Below are 5,859 nucleotides of genomic sequence, written 5' to 3' on the forward strand. Positions count from 1 at the left end.
GGGCTGGGGATTCGAACCCGCCACCTTAGGTGTATGTGGCTGGCACCTTAGCCGCTTGAGCCACAGGCGCCGAGCCAACAAAAAGTTTTTTAAGGCTCAGCACCTGTGGTTCAAGCTGCTAAGGCACCAGCCACATACAGCTGAGCTGGCAATTTGGAATCCAGCCTGGGCCCGCCAAACAACGATGGCTGCAACCAAAAGATAGCCCGGCTTTGTGGCAGGAGCCTATAGTCCCAGCTACTTGGAAGGTGGGGGCAGGAGAATCCCTTGAGGCCAGGAGTTGGAGGTTGTTTTGAGCTGTGATGCTACAGCACTCTACCCAGGGTGACAGCTTGAGGCTCTGTCTCAAAAAACAAAAACATTTTTTAATTAGTTAGACATGGTGGTACATGCCTGTAGTCCCACCAACTTGGGAAAATGAGGCAGGAGGATTGCCTGAGCCTAGGAGTTCAAGGTTGCAGTGAACTGTTGTCACACCACTGTACTCCAGCCTGGGTGACACAGTGAGACTCTTGTCTCTTGGAATAAAAAAAAAAAGAAATCACCATGGCTGCCTTATTGAGACAGTATTATAAGGGGGCAAAGAAAAAACAGGAAGCCCATTTGGAAGGCTACAATAATCCAGGTGAAAGATGATGGTAGTGTGGACCACGATGGCAGCAGTGAAGGCAGCAAGAAATGCATAAATTACATATTTTACAGGTTTTGAGAGTATACCAAAAGAACTTCCTGACATCAGAGCCTCACTGTCACCTTGGTAAAGTGCCATGGTGTCACAACTCACAACAACCTCAAATTCCTGGGCTCAAACGACTATCTTGCCTCAGCCTCCCAAGAAGCTAGGACTACAATTGTCACAACGTCCAGCTATTTTTATTTATTTTTGTTTTTGTTTTTGAGACAAGAGTCTCACTATGTCGCCCTCAGTAGAGTGCTATGGCATCATAGATCGCAGCAACCTCAAATTCCTGGGCTTAAGCAATCCTTTTGCCTCAGCCTCCCAAGTGGCCGAGACTACAGGCGCCCAGCACAATGTCTGGCTATATTTTGGCTGTAGTTGTCATTGCTGTTTGGCGGGCCCGGGCTGGGTTTGAATCCACCAGCTCCGGTTTATGTGGCCACTGAGCTACAGGTGCCAAACCAACACCCAGCTATTTTTAGAGACGAGGTCTCTCTCTGGCTCAGGCAATCCACCCTCCTTGGCCGCCCAAGTGCTAGGATCACAGGCGGGAGCCACTGCATCTAGCCCTCCCTGATGTCTTCAATATAGAGTATGAGGAACGACTACTGGTCTGAGCAAATACAGGAATGAAAGGGCCACTGAGACGAGACGACTTTGAAAGGAGCAGGTTGTAAGAAGAAAAACAGTAAACTGGTTTGGGAATCTCTAAATCTGAGATAGCAGTTACCACATTCAAGTGGACATGAAGTAGTTGGCTGGAAACTAAGTTCAAAAGAGTTATGGGATAAGGCTGTCACTTTAAAATATTTTGGTGGCAGCTGTCAAAATCTGTAAGAATAACACAATGATACTAATTTTACCTCATAAAGTACAGTTGGAATGAAAGTTACCTGATATGATGGTGCCCCCCTCATCATTTCCTGAGTAGCTACATTTTACTATGAAATGGTAAGGTTTCTTTCACTGTATCTTCTAGAATGAGACATGACGAAGAAGAATGGGGGCACTATTCTCCCACACGTCTATAATTCCGAAGGAAGGCAACCAATGGGCTGAAGGCAAAGGCCCCAACAGTGTTGCTATATTGTCAATGTGATCAAAAATTTGAGGGTCAGTATGGCTAACTTTCAAGAACATATCTCTATAATGCTTTTCAAAGGTTTTGAATCTTTCCCCTCCAAAGGATATGAAAATGCCTGCTTTAAATTAACTTTACTTGAGAAAGGGAAGAGTATGTAAGATCCCAACTATTAAAAACTTTAAAATATCCTTTACAATAAACTCTACTTCTTGTCCAAAGTAACCTTGTGGAAATATTTTAAATGAGCCTATTTTGACCTGGAACTCACACATAACATTTGTTCATTCAACAAATATTTATTGAGTATCTACTATGTGACATAAACTTTTTCAAGTGCTGGGGATATAACACTGAAAGAAAACCAAAACAAAAACTTCCCCTGAAGAAAGGTTACTTTCTAGAATATAGAGTAAGCCAGGAGGTGCCAAGTGCTATGGAGAAAAATAAATGTTGGGGCAGAGTGGGAGTGGAGGAATACAAATACTAAAATTTTAATAGGGTGGTTAGGAATGACCTGAGTACTGAAAACAAGTTGTGAAGAATGAATAAGCACAGTAATTTTCAATCCCTTTTCTGCCTTTTTTTTTTTTTTTTGAGAAAAAGTCTCATGCAGTCACCCTGTAGTGAGTGCCATGGTATTATAGCTCACAGCAACCTCCACAACCTCTAACTCTTGGGCTCAAGCAATCCTCTTGCCTCAGTTTTTCTATTCCTAGTAGAGCTAGGGTCTGGGGGAGTCTTGGTTTTCTGCTCAGGCTGGTCTCAAACTCATGAACTCAAGCAGTCCACCCGCCTCGGCCTCCCAGAGTGCTAGGATTATAGGCCTGAGCCACTGCACCCACCTACCTTTTCTGTTTAAACACACTTGAGATTTACTTCAGTGGAATAAAACATGCACAGATAAGCTAAATGTTAAAAAGACTGTCACCTAGGGATGAAAAACAAATTGAACTCATTCACTATTTAAAGAAACAAAATGAAACTGATGAAAATTATTTTAAGAGGCAAATGTCTTTAACTCTCGAGAAGTGAACTGAGCCTTCACAGAGCAATTCAAAGTATCTAGATAAAGTGGAACTGGTATTTCAAAACATAAAGTAGAATGTACAACAGACAAAAAACGTACCTTCTAAGAATTTCATGAAAAGTAATGACAGCAGTGGGGAAGAGGGAGAGAGGGTGGTGAAAGAAGTATTGTATGTCAATTTCAAAATAAAAGAATGGCCTGGGCTTGGCGCCTGCGGCTCAAGCAGCTAAGGTGCCAGCCACATACACTGACCTGGAGGGTTCGAATCCAGCCCAGGCCCAAACCACGATGACAGCTGCAACCAAAAAATAGTCGGGCACTGTATAGTCCCAGCTACGTGGGAGGCTGAGGCAAGAAACTTACTTGAGCCCAAGAGTTGGAGGTTGCTGTGAGCTGTGATGCCACAGCACTCTACCCAGGGTGACAGCTTGAGGCTCTGTCTCAAAAAAAAAAAAAAAAAAAGAATGGCCTGGTATTATATACTAAAAAATTAGGGATTCTATGGCTTGGCACCTGTAGCTCAACCGGCTAAAGTGCCACTCACATACACCAGAGCTGGTGGGTTCAAATCCAGACCAGGCCGGCCAAAGAACTATGACAACTACAATCAAAAAACAGCTGGGCACTGTGGCGGGCACCTGTAGTCCCAGCTGCTTGGGAGGCTGAGGCATGAGAATCGCTTAAGCCCAGGAGTTGGAGGTTGCTGTGAGCTATGATGCCATGGCCCTCTACCCAGGGTGATAGCTTGAGGCTCTGTCTCAAAAAAAAAAAAGAAATTAGGGGGTGGCGCCTGTGGCTCAGAGGGTAGGGCGCCGGCCCCATATACCAAGAGTGAGGGGTTCAAACCCGGCCCCCGGCAAACTGCAACAAAAAAATAGCCAAGCATTGTGATAGACGTCTGTAGTCCCAGCTAAGAATGGCCTAAGCCCAGGAGGTGGAGGTTGCTATGAGCTGTGTGACACAATAGCACTCTACCGAGGGTGATAAAGTGAAACAAGAAAGGAAGGAAGGAAGGGAGGGAGGGAGGGAGGGAGGAAGGGAAGGGGAAGGGGAGGGAAGGGAAAGGAAGGGAAGGAAGGAGGGAAGGAGGGAACAAAAGAAGGAAGGGGAAGGAAGGAAGGAAAAGGAAGTAGGGATTCTGGGCTAGGTACCATGGCTCACTGCTGTAATCCTAGCATTCTGGGGGGCCAAAACAGGAGGACTGCATGACTTAGGAGTTTGAGACCAGCCTGAGCAAGAGTGACACCATGTGTCCACAAAAAATAGAAAAACTAGCCAAGCATAGTAGTACATACCTGTAGTCCCAGCTAGCTGGGGAGGCTGATGGAGGAAGATGCCTTCAGCCCAGGAGTTGAGCCTACTGTACTCTTCCCAGGATGACTCTGTCTCAAAAAAAAAAAAAAAGAATTTAGGACATTAATTATGTCAATATGGAGCCATCTCAGAGTCAGTAACTGGCTTCAGAAAATCTCTTTCATTCTGTATGGAGCATGTATCATAAGACTAGAAATAAAAGATACCTCTCAGTATTCTCAATGAGACATGATTACAGCCTGAACTAAAGCAGGAGTGGTGCTGATAGATAATGATATGAAGAAGGGGGCAGCACCTATGGCTCGATGGGCATGGCACTGGCCCCATATACCAAGGGTGGTGGGTTTGAGCCCAGCCCTGGCCCTGACCCTGACCAAACTGCAACAAAAAATAGCCAGGCGTTGTGGCAGGCACCTGTAATCCCAGCTACTCAGGAGGCTGAGGCAAGAGAATCGCCTTAAGTCCAAGAACTGGAGATTGCCTCTACCGAGGGCAATAAAGACTCTGTCTCTTTAAAAAAAAAAAAAAAAGATGTAAAGAAGATATTTAAGAGATCAACTAACTACCCTCGACATAAAAGAAAAGTATTCATCAATGACTTCTAATTTTTGGCTTGGATAGATAAGATGTGGTAGCATTCAGAGACTGGAGAAATATGAAGAAACAAAGGAAATGGGTAAAGAGGAAGTAAGCACTGGGTGTCAGGGCATAAATTCTCTTTTCAACAACCACATTCAGATGATTTGGACTATCCAGTTAGGAAATGTTCAGTTGTGCATCAGATATGGAGATTTACAACTTAGGAGAAAATACTAAAATGACAAGTATATATGTATATAGTACTTTCTAAAGAGCTTGGCCATGAAAGAGCCAACAAGAGCTCTAACTAGAGTTTAGATGTTAGGGTTAAGATGGAGTTTTTCAAGATGGGAAAGACCTCAACATATTTACATGCCAAGACAGAGATGGAAAACCAGTAGGGAGAATTTGACAATAGAGGAGAGGTATAAAATGGCAACCATCAATAAGGAGTGATGATGGATTTGGGGCACAGAAATGCTGCTAAGAAAAATTTCAACACTGGAAGAGGAGCTTAATATAAAAAAGGTTCTAGATCCAGCAATCCCAGTGCTGGGCATATTCAAAAGAAACAAAATCAGTATGTCAAAGAGGTATATGTACTCCTATGTTTGTTACAACACTATACACAACAGCCAAGGTATGACATTATCTATCAAAAGATAAATGGATAAGGCTCTGGTGCCTGTACTTCAGCAGCTAGGGCACCAGTCATACACCAGAGCTGGCGAGTTCGAATCCAGTCCAGGCCAACCACAATTAAAACATACCTGGGCGTTGTGGTGGGCACCTGTAGTCCCAGCTGCTTGGGAGGCTGAGGGAAAAAAATTACTCAAGCTCAAGGGTTTGAGGTTGCTGTGAGCTTGACACCACAGCACTCTACCAAGGGCAACACTGTCTCAAAAATAAATAAAAAAATGGATAAAGGAAATGTGTTCTATGTACATAATAGAAAACTATTAAGTCATAAAAAAGAATGAAATCCTGCCACTGGCAACAACATGGATAGAATTAGAGGACACTATATTAAGTGAAATAAGATGGGCACACACACTGGCTCGGTGCCCCTAGCACAGCACTTACAGTGCCAGCCATATACACCAAGGCTGGCAGGTTGGAAACCAGCTTGGGCCAACTAAACAACAATGACAACTGCAATAAAAAAAAAAAAAAAAA

The 5,859-nt window shown here is 43.9% G+C and overlaps 1 protein-coding gene across 1 annotated transcript in view; it reads right to left on the reverse strand.

The window, feature by feature from the left end:
* CCPG1 (cell cycle progression 1) overlaps positions 1–5,859 on the reverse strand; it is a 54,903-nt gene that overhangs the window by 37,608 nt on the left and 11,436 nt on the right. Inside the window, exon 2 of the mRNA XM_023509999.1 lies at positions 4,086–4,172. The gene's annotated coding sequence lies outside the window, so the exon portion shown is untranslated. The remainder of the gene's footprint in view (positions 1–4,085; positions 4,173–5,859) is intronic.

The sequence above is a fragment of the Otolemur garnettii genome, unplaced genomic scaffold (genome assembly GCF_000181295.1).
Source record: "Otolemur garnettii isolate 467f Iridium unplaced genomic scaffold, OtoGar3 scaffold00011, whole genome shotgun sequence".
Classification (NCBI taxonomy): domain Eukaryota; kingdom Metazoa; phylum Chordata; class Mammalia; order Primates; family Galagidae; genus Otolemur; species Otolemur garnettii.